The sequence below is a fragment of the Melopsittacus undulatus genome, chromosome Z, assembly GCF_012275295.1.
Source record: "Melopsittacus undulatus isolate bMelUnd1 chromosome Z, bMelUnd1.mat.Z, whole genome shotgun sequence".
Lineage (NCBI taxonomy): Eukaryota > Metazoa > Chordata > Aves > Psittaciformes > Psittaculidae > Melopsittacus > Melopsittacus undulatus.
The window spans coordinates 103,789,317-103,808,542 of NC_047557.1; positions in this window are offsets into that span (position 1 = coordinate 103,789,317).

Consider the following 19,226-nt stretch of genomic DNA (forward strand, 5'->3'; position numbering starts at 1 on the left):
TCAAAAGATAATTCTGAACACACAGAATAAAAATTTTCTGTTTTCTTACTGGTCTCTTTGAAAAGCTTTAATGAAGAGAACCTATTCCATCTTGCAGTTCTATAAGCTGTAAATAAGTATTTTGTGATGCATTCAATTTAAGTTGGAAAATGAAACTAAGGAACTAAATAGAAGATACAGGATGATTTTGGCTAGTATCCAAGAAACACTTTTGGCAATAACCCTGGATCTTCTAATTACTAGCTGAAAGGAGAAACTTAATAATTTGAAGTACAGCAGAAACTGAGAGGAGCTTTTTCTGTAGTATTCTTGATTGTAGCAATGTAGTCTGTCAGTTAACAGAGATAAAACACTCTGCTGTCAAACTATTTGAGGGGGAAAATCAGAAATTACAGAGTAAAAGGTGTGAGGACAAAAGAGGATGGTGCACAATTTCTGAATTCTATTACTGTGTGTGTATTTTTAAAAAATGGACAAAGGAACAATTTCGGTAATACTTTGTAGAAACCATATTGCTTATTTCTGGTCATTAATATCATCAGATCTTTAAGGCAGCATGCTGAGTGGGTTATGCTTGCTAAGAAATGTGGCCTTCTGATTTTAGTGTTACAACATACAGTTTGCTGTGAAATTTTTTATTTGTAGTTAAGTAGGTTAGCATGACCTCAGGTATAATTTCAAGGGAGTTCAGATATTGTGGACAGACTTCTAAAAATACATCCTTTTAAAAGAGTCAGCTTTAATCTTTCGTCTTTCACAACCTATGTAAAAATGCAGCTAAGATTTGTTGACAGATCTGTGTTTTTTTCAATATTGCAGCATGAAACTAGTGTAGTAGTGGTTGCAGACTGGTTTTCTAGCTACATTCACTTGATAATGAAGAACTTTTTTCACCTGCATATGGGAACACAGTATGTGTGTTGCTAAATGTTTGTTAACTTGTTAAGCTTTAAAAGAGTTTGGCTTTCTATACAAGAAAAAAAATCCCCAAACCCAACAAATCTTCAGCATCTGAAAGTAGCTTGAGGCCTTTAATTTTCCAGTTTTATTAGCTAAAACCAGAAGCAATCACAATTATCAAACAAGCTTATATTAGTAAGTCAATAAAATTACAATATATAGATCTGGTATATGGATTTGGTATATGGATTTGGCATACTGACAATTAAGCAAGCAGCTGACTTACACAGAGTATCTTGAGAGTCTCAGAAATAAGATGCCCTGGTGGAGGTAAGATCTCATAACAACAGATACTTTGTTTCCAGATAAAGTGACTAATGAGTGCAGATACCCTTCAGCGTTGCTCCAGCTCACATTCTACCTTCAGCATTGCCTTTTCCTGTCAAGTGTAGGAAGCTCTAGGAAATAACAGTTTTGTGCTCCTGATAGGAAGCACCTCAGCTAGTGAAGTATGGCAAAGGAGTGTATACTAGCACTTCCATAACATATAGGAGAATGAGACTTCATTACCAGTTCTGAGCTGCCAGGGAGAGCAAAGGGCACAGCACAGCACAGCACTAGCACAGCACAGCACAGCACAGCACCAAGATGAGCTAAATCAAATAATAGTTTCCTACTACTACTGGGAAAAGCTGTATCAAAAGAAGGGTGATATGACTAGGGGAGATCAATACAGGAGGGAGTTCATCCCTTACAAAATGATTTAGTAATTGCTTGGAAAGAAAATGTACTGTGCTAGTCCTGAGAGACAAAGTACAACATATAAAATAGAAATGTGAAACATTTCTAGCAAATAGAAACAGAAATGTGAAAAAAGGTGGGGTTTCTTGTTGTTTTTTTTTCTTTGTTTTGTTTTGTTTTTTCCTTGTAACTGTTTGCATGAAGTCTTGCAAAGCTGAAGAGCATGATTGGAGCATGTCTGTATATGTGGGTTCTTATTCTCCCCTGCTAGCTAGGCAGCAATGCTGAACAGACATGAATCTACTCAGCTGAGCTGAATGTTGAGTAACTAGGCAGCCTGTCATGAGGTAAAATGTATGAGAGCCTGTTTCTGGAACTAATGTATTAGCCAAGTGCTCAAAGCAGATGGTAATGTGGATTGTAGAGTACTTTAGAAGCAAAATAAGATTTAGGGCTTCATAAATTTTTAGTAAATGCTTATCTCCTACAATTATGGTGACCTAAAGGATGAGAAGTCATAACAGACTGGTTTTTTGTTTTCTGGGTTTTTTTTCCCCTTATTAGGATTTTAAACCTAGTGTATGCTGCTATCCTGAATGGTTACAGTAAGTTCCTTAGGCCTGTGCACTAAGATTCACATCACTTCTACCCAAGTAGTAAAAAACTTATTTTTCAGAACAGTAGTGATTTAAAAGAGTTACTGAGGTAGCTTACAATCTCTTGCACAGCCAGCTACACTTAATTTTCCACTCTGGCCCAATATCGTCACTGATAGCAGTAGCAAGGATTACAGTTTGTTTAGTAAGAAGGAATGATGTTATACAAATGAGATACTGCATCAATTATAGTGCAGGAAACTTTCTTGGTAAATACCAGTTACACACAAAACTGCAGAAATTATAGGATCTAAATTTCTTCTTCAAATAAATCCAAACCATGTATTTTTTTATATGTATTTTTTATACACTTTTATATATGTAACACAAAACCTAGCTAGTGTCAACTCAAATAATGATTTTCATGTAACTTAAAGTAGCTCATCAGCTGGTTGATTCTTTGGCTTCATTTAATGTTGCTAGTCTCAACAGTGGAAAATTGTCAGAATTCTTATGGTCATTTCTGGCATCCAAAGATCCTAGTAGCTTTGTGTCTTTGGGCGACAGGTTGCGAATAAGATTGGTTTAGAACATTTTTTTCTTTTTTTTTCTGCTTACAATAAATAAAAAAGGGTATGATCTGAAATGGTACTTAGAACTTATGTAGAAAATCTGGATTTCATATAAAAATATGTATAACTGTATACCTGTGTTACAGTCTGCATATGTCATACTCTTCTCAACTGAACTAATAGCTATCTTATTCATTTTTAGTGAGGAATTAAAGGCTATAGAGATTATGATGAGATTTACTTTTTTCCTGAATGACCTATTTTCTTTTAAATACTGTTCAATAACCTTTCTTTTACTGTGGTTTGCTTTGTACTTTAAGGCAAAATTGATCCCTGCACAGAAAGCTGACGTGAGAGTTACATGCATTTTAAATTCTATGTAAACTCCACCTGGTGAATGGGATTTATAATGATATTTTGCAAGGAACTCAACTTCACCTTCAAGATGTGGTTAAAGTTTTCTTACCTTGATAAAGTAGGCCATTTGTGTGGAGAGAAACTGCTTAATATGAATTGAAACAAACTTCACTTTTTTCATCCTGAATTTCTTGAAATTTTGAATAGGAGTTGTAAACAGTAATCCCTACTTTCCCCTTGTCACAAGACTTCTTTCTCAACACCTGTTACCTCATACCTACCTACTGACAGGGACTAAGTATCATCTCTATGTTCAATGCTATTGTCATACTAGATCAGACTATTGTTTTGCTGTCCCTAGGTCCTGTTTGTTGTGATGCCTATAAACAAACTCCTGAAGAATGTGTATCCTTAAAGGCTGAGTTCAAATACATAAAATTTGGGGATTTAATTTAAATTTTAAATGGAAGTTTTTACATACCTTGCAATCCACTTACATTATGAGTGTTTTAACTTGGACTCTTGATCTATGCTATCATCCAGACATTCTTTATGTGCTTAACTGTTGGTCTTAACAAAGAAGTTCCACAGCTGAACAATCATCTCTTCTTATGAATATAGGCTGATTCTTTAAATGGGACATGTTTTTCTGCTTTTTTGCTTTTATTTATTAGGGTGGAGATCTTCTGTCTCATTTTTGTGTTAGTTCTTGTACCGAAGGCCAGAATTTAGTCCAAATATGTATTAGTGTTAATTCCAGATGAAAACAGTGTGGAACAAAATAATGTTTTAGTTCACTTAGAGACTCCAAGTTACACAGTGATGTCTACTATTTTAATGTACTGTCATTATTCAGGAAATAAAGTTTGTGTTAGCTTTTAAACTGGCACAATAAATCATATTATAGTGAAGGAGTTGTAGATAGCATGGTCGTGGATTCCAAAAACATACAAGAATTTATTTCCAATTTCTTTTTTTCTGCAATCACTAACTATACAGACACTGGAAGAGTACACACAGTAGCTTTGCAGGCAAGAAATTTAATTCGAACTGTGTTTCAGAAGTTTAGACCTGTACCTGTACACCATTACTTACATGTCTCTTGTCATTATTAGCAAAACTGCTTTTAATAGATTCTATAAAAGATAAATGAGCAATGATTTAACTGATAAATGAGCAGCTATTTAACCAAAGTGCACTTCAGTTAATTTGGACAAATGCATGAGTATTTATTTGTATTTGCAACAATAATTATTTTAAAGCATAACTGAGTTGTGGTTCTGACGATGCTTTTAAAACAGCATTCATGTAGGGCTTTATTATCTGATCTAATGACTAAACTAGGAACAGTCCTTCAATCTTCCAAGATACTTGCTCAGCTTGTTTCAGGGCAACCTCTTTACTATTTTTCTACCTTTGTCTATAGCTGGTTCTGAGATAATGTCTTGAAGGCTTGGTGACTAATACATCTTTTTGATTTAACAGGATATCCTTGGTGTTTCAGGATTTTTTGTGGTTATTGTTGTTGTTGGTGGTGGTTTATTTATTTTTTAATGTGGGCTGTCCCCGCAGCATGACTGCCGACACAGCACATTTTTAGCTGTGTACAGAGGTATCCTAACCATTCTTCTTGCTTTTGCCTATTTATCCTGGAGAAAAAATACTCGTCTGATTCATACAGCTTAATTCTTAGGCTCAGTTTGTGAAATTGGCAGCCTTGGTCTCTTAGAGTTCCAGATCTAGAATCAACTAAATAATGCAGATCAGAACTGAAATGAGTGGACAGAATTTGAAGATGAAACTTATATAGCACTCAGCAGCAATTTGCCTGCTTTGATAATGTCACTACACTCATTAATGCTGATCTGATAGTTAAATAACTGCAGTTAAAAGTTATGATAAAGGAACAATCATCCTCTCTAACTTTTTGTAAAAACCTAGTGCAGAAAATGCATCAGTGTTTGCATCTCGGTGCCTTTTGGACTGTATGACAGCATACAACATAAGAGTTACAGGAATAACTTCAGAGTATAAATAAAATATATTCAGAAAATTATTAATGCTTTATAAATCTCTATTGACTTGACAACTTTATATGCTAAAAGGGAATTCTTTTTTGTATAACTATTGGTGGTTTAGAATTCAAACCTCTTGAAGTGACTGTTTTGGGGGAACAGCAAGATCTAGTTCTGTAGTAGAGGCCTTCTATTTTAGCAGGAGTTAAAAAAAATGTTCTGAAAAATACTCACAGGATTGCATCATCCAAGTCTTAGATTTAGATTAATGTTACAGTTACCTTCTAGTATATTTATTTTCTGTCTATTCAAAATCTGAATTTATACCCTACAGGAGGAAAACTGCTTGATACTTTATTTTTGAAGGTGCTGTCAGTCACTGTACTAGGCTCCTAGATTATCTGGGAAAGGTGGGACAGGTCTGTTGTGAGCTTGCTTTGCAGTCATGTGTCTGCCAACTGCATACTTATAACTTTCTCCAGCTGAGTAGCACAGAAAGTGACTATTCATATCTTTCTGCCCCTATGTGGACTTTGATAACTATCACATTATTTTCTGAGTCTGCTTGAAATCTCTAAAGTGTATTTTCCCAGCGTCTTATAAATTCTAGATCTCCTTTAACTTGCATGAGGCAGGGAGGGAGGGCACACAGCTATTGCTGATAAGCTGTTTACTGTCATATGCTTTGTAAGTTCAGCTTCCTTTTTCTTGTCTCAGTATTGTTTGTAGCTTATCTGTAAATAATGGTGAAACAAGAAAATAAAATAGAGACAAATAACAAAAGCTTTTATCCCTTTTTTTTTAAAACATCATACGTATTTTGGGGTTGCTTATGCTTAGGATACGTTGCTTCACAGTGTACTGCTTGAACAGATGTGATATATGGTGCTTTGCCAAAACAAAGTCTGTAATATTCAACTATCTTTCCTAAAGCTTATGTTGGAAGGTTGGATAAAGTAGCATTGAGACAGTTTTGTTTTGTCAGGGTTGTCTGGAAGTAAAATTTGTGAAGTAATATGGATGGGGAATTTTGTACGTTAAGTGCATGAAAGCAGCATTAGTAAAATTTGCTTGAAATGGCTTATGGTAGTCTGTATTTTGTTTTCACTTAATACAGTATAATTTAGAGGCATTCCTTTTACAGGAAAAAAGTAAAAAAAAAAAAAAGACAGAGCCACATCTAGCATCCAGTTTCCTGGGAAGAAAGAATCTAGGAAGGTGAAGGGGAGGCAGATAATGCCTGTTTTCAAGGAAGTAGTACTGAATGAAAAGAGCAGGAGAACCCACAACATTACAAATGGATTTATACTTTTAGTTCAATCAGTGTAACATATTTTGTTACACTAATCATGCATGTGATGTTATAACATAATTATAAACTCAATGAAGAAGTAGCTAGCTGTTATGACAAAACCAGTCATGTAAGCAAAGCATCACTCTGCTGCTATTCAGAAAGATGGTAATTATGTGGCTTCTTGCTTTGAGGTGTGGGTTAAGAGTAGGCTAGGATAATGTGGGATCAAAATGCCTGCTGCCCTTCTTCCTCCTGTCTTCTCCAGAAGCTCCTCCTGCTAGGTTTTACAGAAGGTGACAGATACAGGTGAAAAAAAATTCTGTTTTTGTAAAGGAACCACATTATTCCCTGATCCTGTGGAAAGCAAGCAGGCAGGCTCTTACAGGGGTCATTTTTTCCTTATGGAGATGGAGACGTTCCATAGGATTACTGCATAGAATCTTTATTTTTTTAAGGATGAGACATGGGGAGAAGAAGGAGCTCTAAAGCTATAAAATGCCACAAACTCACCTGTCAGGATCACTGTGTAGAGTTTACCACTCATAGATATAGCAGATGGCAGCACCATTACAAGTTTGCTGCCTCCAACAGCCTCTGAGTTAGGCCACCTGCTTTGTACATGCCTGGAGCTCTCTCTGCTCTTTGATTACAACATGCAATTATTTTGTGAGTACCTGCAAATAAGTATTTCACTTATTATAAAAACTATACTTGTTTTACATAGTTATTACTTGTGTGAGTAGATTCATCAAAGACAGTAGACTTGCTTAACTGTGCAGCTGAGTAAGTTGTAATATATCTTATTGTTGTTAAGCAGTTGGTATCTTGAATTGAGAACTATAGACATTTAATTACCATAAGTTATTGAGACAATAATTATTATACTCTCTTGCATTTGACTCTTCTGTCACCAGAAATAAATGTAGAAGGACTCCAGAATTGTTAGAGTATTATTTGTACTAGTTTTTATATCCTTCTTAGATTGCTGTTAAAAAATATAATCCACAAATTGTTTACAATTCCAAATCAGTTTAAAACCTATTATACATTTAGTTTGTTCATCTGTTCTTTTGATATTTGCTTACAAAAAAAAAAAAAAAAAAACAAAAAAACCAAACCCCAAGCTTTTCTTGAGCCATGTTTTGAAAGGATAGGTATCATCTTTGGAGTTCAGGATTTCTGGTCTTGCCCTCTCTTTCCCTGTGAGAGCAAGAATATGTGTCTGGCCTTTTGAGCCCATTGTGGCTCAGGATACGCAACAGTGGAACTTGCAGCCTTTCATCTCCCTATTTTTTCAACCTGTTTTCATACCAACAGGTATAAATGAAGTCTTTGTTTCAATTTTCTCTAATTTTCTGCTTCATTCCCCTCGAAGCAAGCTCTTTTTAGAGCCTTTAAATAATCCATTACTGTGATGCTTTTTTCTTGAAGTGTTACAGGCTTTGTTTCTCCAGGGAATGGACTATGTGTTTTGTTTAGTACTGTAACCTGTGAATTACTTTCTCTCTGGTACTGCTTCTTTTACTTTCAACTGAGGAGATGACTGGGCATTAGATATAGGCAATCATTTCCTGCCCTATAATGTAACAGTCCCAAACCAGTGGTACCCGGAGGCAACCTTGTGTTTCACAGGTTTCTTAGTCAGCTGTCGTACATCTGTGGAACAGCCCTATGCCAAGTGCTGCCTCAACATGACTCTCCTGAGTGAAAGCAGTGGCACATGGCTGTCTGGTGATAGAGAGTATCACCCAGTTGTAATGAAATATTTTACTCCAAAGTAAACATTTTTGTAGACATTATCTTCATCTATAGTCAGTGCTAGATGTGGGAAAAGAGAAGGGAGCAAGATATGCATGGGAAAGATCCCAGTTAAAATTTTGTAATGAGTTTCTGATGTAGTATGTTACATACAGTTACTAACCACACAAATTTGTGCAGTGTTCCCATGTGGTAGTTACTTTGACCATAGATGAGCTGAATCTGAGCATAAGAAAAAAAACCAACCCAGAAGCTGAATGGATTTAAGCTAGCAAAGTGAGATTCTTCAGTTTAATATCAACTATAGTAACTAACCCTTGCTGGCATTATCTGTGACCATTCAAGCCTTTATGGAATTGTGTTATTTAAATCGAATAAAAATTCAAAGTTGCTACAAAGCCTGGAGTTTTTGATGATGCTGTAGACAAGATGTTTATTCTTTTTCCCCACCTTTTTGCTGGTTTTGGTGGCTTTTGGTTTTTTTTTTTGCTACTGAAAGGCAAAGAAAACACAATTCATCTGGCTTTATTAGCTGCCTCTGCTTCAGAACAGGTTTTTCTCATTACTGTTATTCTCCTTTCTGTGTCAAAATAGTTTCATATGCCTTGTGACTATTTTTTCTTTGGTATTTCTAATATCATCCCCATTAGAAGTGGGAGGAATGTGACATAACCAGATTACATTAATGTACTCTTGGCCAGAAAATGGCAGTGTAAACAGTAATTTGCTTACAAGTATTTACTCTAGAAAAACATGACCTGAATAATGAACATCACCTGTTCATATGCTGACAAAAACCTACTGACAGCATCATCCCTATAGCAATAACAATGCCCATTATTCTGGTTTCAAACAACTTGAAAAGATCTAACACCAATCATAGAATCATAGAATAGTTAGAGCTGGAAAGGACCTTAAGATCATCTAGTTCCAAGCCCCTGCCATGGGCAGGGACACCTCACACTAAACCATGTCATACAAGGCTCTCTCCAACCTGGCCTTGAACACTGCCAGGGATGGAGCATTCACAGATTCACTGGGTGACCCATTCCAGTGCCTCACCACCCTCACAGTAAAGAACTTCTTCCTTATATCTAACCTGAACTTCCCCTGTTTAAGCTTAAACCCCTTCCCCTTGTCTTATTGCTGTGGTCCCTAAAGAAGAGTCCCTCCCCAGCACCCTTACAGCCCCTCTTCAGATACTGGAAGGCTGCTATGAGGTTTCTACACAGCCTTCTCTTCTCCAGGCTGAACAGCCCCAACTTTCCCAACCTATCTTCATATGGGAGGTGCTCCAGTCCCCTGATCATCCTCATGGCCCTCCTCTGGACTTGTTCTAACAGTTCCATGTCCTCTTTATGTTGAGCACACCAGAACTCCACACAATACTCCAAGTGAGGTCTCACAAGAGCAGAGTAGAGGGGCAGGATCACCTCCTTCAACCTGCTGGTCATGCTTCTTTTGATGCAGCCCAGAATATGGTTGGCTTTCTGGGCTGTAAGTGCACACTGCTGGCTCATGTTCATTTTCTCATCGACCAACACCCCCAAGTCCTTCTCCTCAGGGCTGCCCTGAATTTCCTTTTTGCCCAACCTGTAGCTGTGCCTAGGATTGCTCCAACCCAGGTGTAAGACCTTGTACTTGACATAATCAAACTTCATGAGGTTGGCATCAGCCCACCTCACAAAGGCTATCAAGGTTCCTCTGGATGGCAAAATATACTAGGTGTATTTGCAATTTTGCATGGATAGTTACTTCTTCTCTTTTTTTTTTTTAATCTAAACATAAGTTACTAAATACATCCTGAAATATCATATTTCAGAATCTGGATAAAAGCAAAAGTAGAGAGAACTTAGAAAGAGCTACATAGCATTAGCAGGATCCTGCTAATGTCCTCAGACACCTTAACATTATGGCAGAAAGTTGTCTTTAGTGCCTTGCTGTTTGGTTGTTCACTTTGGACAGTTTTAAATCTACTTTGAAGAAGATATTCTGTTAGTTATGTTCCCCACTGATTTGTCTTTTTGTTTCTTTAAACTGTCTGTTTTCTACTTGTGATAGAGACTTGTTAAAAGCGTCATGCCTTGCATGCCTTGGGATAAGATTTTTTTCCCACCTCTTTGATGCTTACATGCCACAAAACAATTACAATTTTATTTTTTTTTTTTTCAACACAGATGGGAGCAGTGGCTGCACTTTGCCCAGAGACAGCAGGCAGTGGTCATGCATATCAAATGGATAATGGTTAGCCGTTTGATAACTGTCAAACTTCCGCATACTGTTGGAGGTTTTTCTTCCCTTCCACTTAGTCTAGATAAAGCAGTTGTTTTATGTGTTTTTTTTAATCCTCCTCTTTGTTGTTGTTTTGGTTTTTGTGTGCTGGAAAAGTAGCTCTGGCAAATTGCCGCAATCTTGGTTTTGACAAAATTATAATAAGGAAAAATGCAGTTTCTTTTCAGTGATCTGCATGCTGTCTTGTTTCAGGCACAGAATGCAGTCTAAAGTTGAGAACTCTAAGGAGAACCTTCCAAGCCTGCTGTAACATTGACAAATTGGATCACTTGACCTGAAACGACTAAACCATGAAAATGCAGAGAACAATGGTAGAAATAGGAAAAAAAGCCATGACTCCTGACAGAAAAGTTAATGCTCTATCTGTTGAACCTGGGCTACATCAGTATCCCTTTCCAATCAGCATGATTTTGGTATTTGATTATAGTATAGTTGTGAGCTTAAAATTACAGACAAAAATGATCTTGAAACTGTTGAAATAGTTGTTATAAAAAGTCACATACATAAATTCACTTTTATTAATGACCTTTACTTATTAATTTCCGAGTCCACTAATGTAATGGGTACTGTAATTATGCACTTGACAGAAAAGACTCTTCTTCCTTATTAATGCTATGACTTAGTATCTGTTATTACTAGAACATCACATCAGTGCAAGTAAGTTTTTCATTATGTTCTTTGCTTAGTCATGTTGCCCCCAGTGTGCTTTAGCTGGTGTTAGTGGAGGAACATAAGCCTTTCATTTGTATGCTTATCAGGCTGTAAAAGAATGTTCTGCTCTCATTTTGACCACTGTAAGTTGTGAGCAGTCTAATGAAATAAGCGAGGTATGTAACTTGGGTAAATGAAGTCTCGTTAGTAGAATGAAGAATTTAAATACATAAATTATTCTTTCACCGTCAAAGATGGGAAAAATCATTAATACAATTGTCAAGGGGCCACAGCATGAAATTTTTCTTGATTCAGTTCTGCTTTGGCCCCCTGACTTGAAAGTCTCGAATGCACATTGGTATAATGCTCCAGTGAACTACTGTCCAGTGAAACAATTTTCTAAAAAATATTACTGTTTTGGTAGGGGTGTAATTGAGACATCATTCCTCCTTCCAGAGTAAGTCAGAATTAAGATTAATTTATTATTGTTGTTGTTATTATTATCTCTTTTTCCCTGTACAAGCTGTGTATCCAACTTAAAGGATTTATTAAGAAACCTTTTCACTTGTGTTTGGGGGGGATGTATGTGTGTGTTATTTCTTTCATGTTCCAAAGTCTGAAGTGACTGTTCCTTATCTTTTGCAGTTTTGGCACTGTTAGTTTCTGTGTAGTCCTGTGGTAAGGATAAATTGTGATGTCCATTTTCATTTCAGATGAAACTGGATTCAATTGCATATTTTTCCATTGATCACTCTGTGTGTTTCTGTTTGTTTTTAAATGATGGATGAACTTCTTAGGAATATGAAAATTAATGTAGAAATACCTTCTATGATCTTTCTACTTCTCATTCATGTTCCCCTTGGCCTTGAGGGCTGCTTGTGAGCTTGAGCTCTCTGTCTGGTACTGTTGCTAAAGAACAGCTCATCATAGCCTTTAGTTGTGTTCCTGGAGGAGGAAAGAGTACTGAAAAAGAGCTGGGTTTCTGCTTTTTATTTCTGTTGTTGAGGATTCGTATTGGCCAACTGTACCACGGTAGCATTATAGGTGGTGCTGAAATGTCAATAAATCCTGATGTTGAACATCTGGCAACTTGCTGTAATGTAAACTATTTCATAAATGCATGTAATGTAGCTTTTGATACTTTCATAAATTGACATTTAACCCAGGTATTTTATAATTTTAAACACAGTAACACAATATTTAAATCTACCTATTGTAGCTCTTTGTAGGCAAGAATTCCACATGCTTACTTTGGAGAACATTTCATCTTATGATGTTAACATTGTTAACCCAAGCAAATTAACATGTGTTATAACAATTAATAAAAAATAAATCATGTTTAGATTCTGCTAGTCTGAGTGAAGAATATGTTTCCCTTGGGTTGATGTCTGTCCTTGCTCCTTTTCTGACATGGAAAGTGCAGTACAGTAAAGTGTTTTTTCAGATTTGTCAAAACAGATATAAATGCAGAAATATCTGGGAAAATATAACCTTAAGAATCATACAGAGCTCTAATATTACCTAATATTTAAGACTGTTTTAAGTATCCATTACTTTTTTGTGTACTTACTACACACTTGAAATTTTCATAGATATTTTGTACTGTTCTTGTATATTTCAGAATTCGCTTCACTATTAAGGATACAATGAAACTATGGCAGAAGATTAAGTGGCCTGTGAGAATCTTTTGCCTCTGTGAAGTGCAAAGCAAACTTCTTCACTGTACTAGATTTCTTTGGTTTTCATTACTACAGAAAAATGAAAATAATTTGGCTTTGCTTCAGGTCTTCCATTGCTCTGTTGCGTTATTAAACATGCAATCGAGAGCCACTAATGACTGGTATTGCTTATGTACTTTGTCTGTTCTTTACAAATAGAAGATTCATTACAGTGTTTAAGACACTTGGGATTTACTAACTTGTCTTTCTAAGAATCTCTTATTCTTATATAATTGCTTTGAGAGTATTTTCCTGCTTTCTTCTCCTCCATTAATCATTGAATCATCTTTTAATATTATAATCAGTAGTAACTGAGAATACTATCCCGTAAACTTCATACTAACAGCTGGCTTCTTTCAGATTATTAGGAGTATTAAGGGTGTTTACTGATGTGAGGGAACCTAGCGTATTGATTAGGTAGAACTGAGTGCCTTATTACCTTAAGAATATTTGAGAGGGTTGACGGGTGAGCTAAACATTATATCAGAAATATCCAGTGGTTAGTGTTTTACTGTATCCATTTTGTATTTAAAGCAATTCTTTAATTTTCAACTCCTCTCCTGATTCTGCAAATAAGTTTCTAAAATGTTTGTGGAATTTGATGTGCTTTGCCAGTGGAACTGAAAGGAAGCTTAGATCTGGATTCCTGTGTTGTTCACAGGCAAATGTAGTAATTACTAAAGACAAGTCTTAGGAGCAAACAGTGTGATAACCAAGGGCAAACAATCCTCTCACATAAAACATATGCTCTTCTAATTCTGACATTCCTTCCACATAAAATACTAAACCTTGAGTATTAGAACACTGATGTACTCTGTTTCAGTTTAGGCATATTCAGTTGATGTTCAGGAGATAATCCTGTGAGCTTTGAGTTTTCCTTGTTGTTTCTTTTCAGGTGAAAAATAAGCTGCAGTATAAAGTCATAAATTAACATAATGCTTAAACTCTGAAATGTATTTTAATGATAAATACTGCTACAATATTATTCTTGCTTCTAAATGCATCTGGAAGGATGGCAGAAGCAACCCTTACATAGGTGATAATGTACATTGAGTTTAATTATAAGATGTAAATAATATATTTCTACATATAAACCAATCAAATAATGAAACAAGATTTAACATTTTAAAGACATCTAGGAAATCTGTGTTTGAGAGAAGTAGCTGTTCAGAGAAGACAGTATGTTGTGCATCCTTTAAATACACTGGCCACATTCACCAGCTATTGACGTAAATAAAGTGATAGTAATGAAAAGACTTCAAAAGACCTCATGTTCTTTCTCCCTCAGCCTAGTTCTGTAAGAACAGGCTTATAAAAAATGTGTTGTTTTATCTGGTAAATGGTAGATTATCTTCAATAGCTAGATAAGAGGGAACAAGTTGACAAGTCACAAATGTCTTGGTGATTTATTGAACAGATGGAAACCAGATTTTTATTAAGCTGATTCTCTAAAATGGAGTGTAGCAAAGGAATTTGAATACGAAAATAAACTTGGAGGTCCATGATGACACAGAACCAGATTAGAGCACATTGACATGTGACTTATTTGTGCCTTTATAAGGGGATTTACGCTACACAGAGATGTTGATTGGAAACTACAGGAACAGAATTCTTAAAGATAGTAGCTTTTATATTGTTAGATCGAGATAGATGCTAGAAATAGACCAGTTTTACAGACCAGTCAGTCTCACCTCTGTGCCTGGCAAAATCTGGGAGCAGATTCTCCTGGAAGGCATGCTAGGGCACATGAAAAATAACAAGGTGCTTGGTGACAGCCAGCATGGCTTTACTAGGGGAAAATCCTGCCTTACCAATTTGGTGGCCTTCTATGATGGGGCTACAAAAATGATGGACAGAGGTGGAGCAGCTGATGTCATCTGCATGGACTTGTGCAAAGCATTCAACACTGTCCCACATGACATCCTTGTCTCTAAATTGGAGTGTCATCAGTTTGATAGGTGGATAAAGAACTGGCTGGATGGTCGCACTCAAAGAGTTGTGGTCAATGGCTCAATGTCCAGCTGGAGACCAGTAACGAGTGGTGTCCCTCAGGGATCGGTATTGGGACTGGTCTTGTTTAATATCTTTGTCGCTGACATGGACAATGGGATTGAGTGTGCCCTCAGCAAGTTTGCCAATGACACCAAGCTGTGTGGTTCTGTTGATACGCTGGAGGGAAGGAATGCCATTCAGAGGGACCTTGACATGCTTGTGAAGTGGGCTGATGCCAGCCTCATGAAGTTTAACCATGCCAAGCATAAGGTCCTACACCTTGGTTGGAGCAATTCCAGGCACAGCTACAGGTTGGGCAAAAAGGAAATTCAGTGCAGCTCTGAGGAGAAGGACTTGGGGATGTTGGTTGTTGAGAAAATGAACATGAGCCAGCTTCAGTGTGTGCTTACAGCCCAGAAAGCCAACTGTACCCTGGGCTGCATCAAGAGGAGTGTGACCACCAGGTTGAAAGAGGTGATCCTGCCCCTCTACTCTGCTCTTGTGAGACCTCACTTGGAGTATTGTGTGCAGTTCTGGTGTCCTCAACATAAAAAGGACATGGAAATGTTGGAACAAGGCCAGAGGAGGCCACAAGGATGATGAGGGTACTGGAGCACCTCCCATATGAAGATAGGCTGAGAAAGTTGGGGCTGTTCAGTCTGGAGAAGAGAAGGCTGCGTGGAGACCTCATAGCAGCCTTCCAGTATCTGCAGGGGGCATACAGGGTTGCTGGGGAGGGACTATTCATTAGGGACTGTAGTGACATGACAAGGGGTAATGGGTTGAAACTTAAACAGCAGAGGTTTCGACTTTATATAAGGAAGTAATTCTTTCCTGTTAGGGTCATGAGATACTGGAATGGGTTGTCCAGGGAGGTAGTGAATGCTCCATCCCTGGCAGTGTTCAAGACCAGCTTGGATGAAGCCTTGGGTGATTTGGTTTAGTGTGAGGTGCCCCTGCCCATGGCAGGGCGGTTGGAACTAGATTGTCTTAAGGTCCTTTCAAACCCTAACTATTCTATGATTCTATGATAATACTAATTTTCAAGGCATGAATAAACTCAAAGAAACACAAGATTTTTAAAATCCTTTCCCTTGTTGTAACTAATATTCAATTCTAACAGTGTGATCTCAAAAAATGTAATATCAACATCTTCAGGCTGATGTAGATGTGGAATTCTGTTTTGGTGAACAATCTACAGACCTTCGGATTAATCATAGAGCTCAATATAAACACTGAAATAAGTGTAATAACATGTAAAAATAAATGGATTTGACTGAGTTTTACTGGAAACAGGTATAGAGACCGACCATACAGGAAGATCCAACTGTAGATATGTTTCAGTATATCCATATGAATTAAGTTGTTCTGTTTCAAGCAGTAACTTATGCTTACTTTCTCAGGTATAAGTGCTATGATCTTTTTTTAAATTATTTTGCTGTTGGTAGCCATTTGATACAGGATTATACTTTAATAGTTTGGAAAATTAAATGTCATTATTATCATTGTTTTATAATCTTTTTTAACAATAAAATTCTTTTGAAAATAAGGCAATCCTTTTTTCTCATTTGGAAGACCTGCTACTAATGCCAGGAATTCTTTGTACCAAGTACAAAACAGAACGAAGTGTATTTGAATGACTTATTTCAAAAATTCTGTGTTCACAAAACAGCTTTTCTTGTAAGTCAGTGACAGCTCTTTTCATAACAAGACACTTTCATGCACGTTAAGTATAAACTAATGTTTCTGTTGCCACTGATCTCATGCTTACCAACAGGAAAGGGCTGGTGGGGAATGTGACACTCCAAGGCAGCCTGGGCAGCAGCAATCATGAGATGGTTGAGTATGGGATCCTCAGGGCAGTAAGAAGGGCATGCAGCATGCTCACTGCCTTGGACTTCTAGAGAGCAGACTTTGGACTCTTCAGGAACCTGTTCAGTAAGGTTCCAGGGGATAAAGCCCTAGAGGGCAGGGCGGCTGAAGACTGTTGGTTGTTATTCAAGGATCAACTGCTACAAGCTCAGGAGTGTTGCATCGCGACTAGAAGGAAATGTGGCAGGAGGGCCAGGAGACCTCCTTGGATGGATAAGGAGCTTCTGAGGAAACTTAGAGGGAAAAAAGCAACTTATAAAACACAAAACAAGGACAGGTGTCCTGGGAAGAAGTAGTCTAGTAAGTCCCGCTGACTATTACCCACTTCTTGTGGTCCATGTAGGTGCTAGTGATCTTGACAGCGGTAGCCTGGGAATCATCAAGAAGAGCCCTGGGAAAGGTGATTAGGGGCTCTGGGGCTCAGACAGTTTTTTTATCGATCCTCCAGGTCAAAAGGGAGGACTTTGAAAAGGTCAGATGGATCTGTCAGGTTAATAAATGATTAGAACAGTGGTGCCATAGTGAAAGGTTTAGGTACTTAGGACATGGCACTTCATGTGGGAGGCCAGGTCTACTGGAGGCTGATGGAGGTGGTCTGACAAAGAGGAAGAGCTGCTTTGGCTGAAGGTTTGCCAGGCTGGTCAAGGCAGCTTTAAACTAGATGTGTTGGAGGAGAGGGACATCATTCATCCCAACACTCTAAATCAGTTGCTAGAACCTATAATAAATGCTTGGAGCTGTTCAGAGATATTCCAGCTGCTCCAGCCAATGAGCCAGCTTCGTTTGGAACTCAGCTTGAATGCCTCCATACAAACGCCCATAGAATGGGGAATAAAGAGGAGGAATTAGAGATGAGTGCACAGCTACAGGGATATTATATCATTGGCATCACAGAAACACAGTGGGATGGCTCCTATGACTGAAGTGTTGGAATAGAAGGTTACAGGCTCTTTAGATAAGACAGGAGCAGCAGAGGGGGAGGGGGAGTTGCTATTTATGTCAGTGATACGCTGAAAAGAATGGAACTCTGTCTGGGGATGGGTGAGGAGTTAGCAGAGAGCTTGTGTGTCAGGGTCAAAGGGAGAAGAGCTATGGGGGACATTACTGTGGGGATCTGTTACAGACCACCTGATCAAGAGGACTCTGTGTCTACTGATAGGAGCAGCCTCATGCTTGCAGGCCCTTGTCCTCATGGGGGACTTCAACCACCCTGATATCTGTTGGAGGGAGGGTATGGCCCAGCACAAGTAATCCAGGAGGTTCCTCAATTGTCTGGAAGACAACTTCGTCCTGCAAGTAATAGAGGACGTGACAAGGACAGGTGACATGCTTGACCTTGTGCTCACCAACAGGGAAGGGCTGGTTGGAAATGTGATGCTCCAGGGCAGCCCTGGTTGTAGTGATCATGAGATGGTCAGATTCCAGATGCTCAGGACAGTGAGAAGAGCGTGCAGCAAGCTCACTTCCCTGGACTTCAAAGGAGCGGACTTTGGCCTCTTCAGGAACCTGCCTAGTAAGGTTCCATGGGATATAGCCCTAGAGGGCAGGGGGGCCCCAACACTGTTGGTTGTTATTCAAGGATCACCTGCTCCAAGCTCAGGAGTGTTTTGTCCTGATGTCCTGGGTTCAGCAGTAGTAGTAATTTTTTCTCCTTCTTGGTAGCTGGTGCAGTGCTGTGTTTCGACTTTCGGGCTGGGTTGCTGATGGCACCTATGTTTTGTGTTACTGCTCAAATGCTTGGTTTGTCCAAGGACTTTCTGAGCCTCATGCTCTGCCAGGGAGGAGGGGAGGCCAGGAGGAAGGAGAGACAGGATACCTGACCCAGGCTAGCCAAAGAGGTATTCCATACCATATCACGTCATGCCCAGGAAGTAACTGAGAGTTACCTGGAAGGGGGGGAGTCTGGGGGATGGAGGAGGTATCAGTCAGTGCTCGGTCAGGCAGAGTGGGGTGAGTTATGGGTCAGTGGCTGGTGGGGCGTTGTATCCTCTTCACTTGTTATTTCCTTTACCATTATTATTATTATTAGTGGTAGCAGTAGTGATTTGTGTTATACCTTAGTTATTAAACTGTTCTTATCTCAACCCTTGGTAGCTACATTCTTTGGATTCTCCTTCCCAGCTCTCTGGGAGTTGGGGGAGCAAGGTGGGGGAGTGACTGCACAAGCTGTGCGGTTTGGGTTTAAATCACGACACCTGACTAGAAGGAAGTGCCGCAGGAGGGCCAGGAGATGGATGGATAAGGAGCTGCTGAGGAAACTTCGAGGGAAAAAAAGAGGTTTATAGAAGGTGGAAGCAAGGACAGGCGGCCTGTGAAGAATACAGGGATGTTGTCTGGGAAGCAAAGGACCAGGTTAGGAAAACAAAGGCCCAGTTAGAACCAAGTCTGGCTAAGGATGTGAAAGATAACAGGAAGGGCTTCTTTAGGTATGCTGCAAGAAAAAAAAAAAAAAAACAGACCAGGGATAA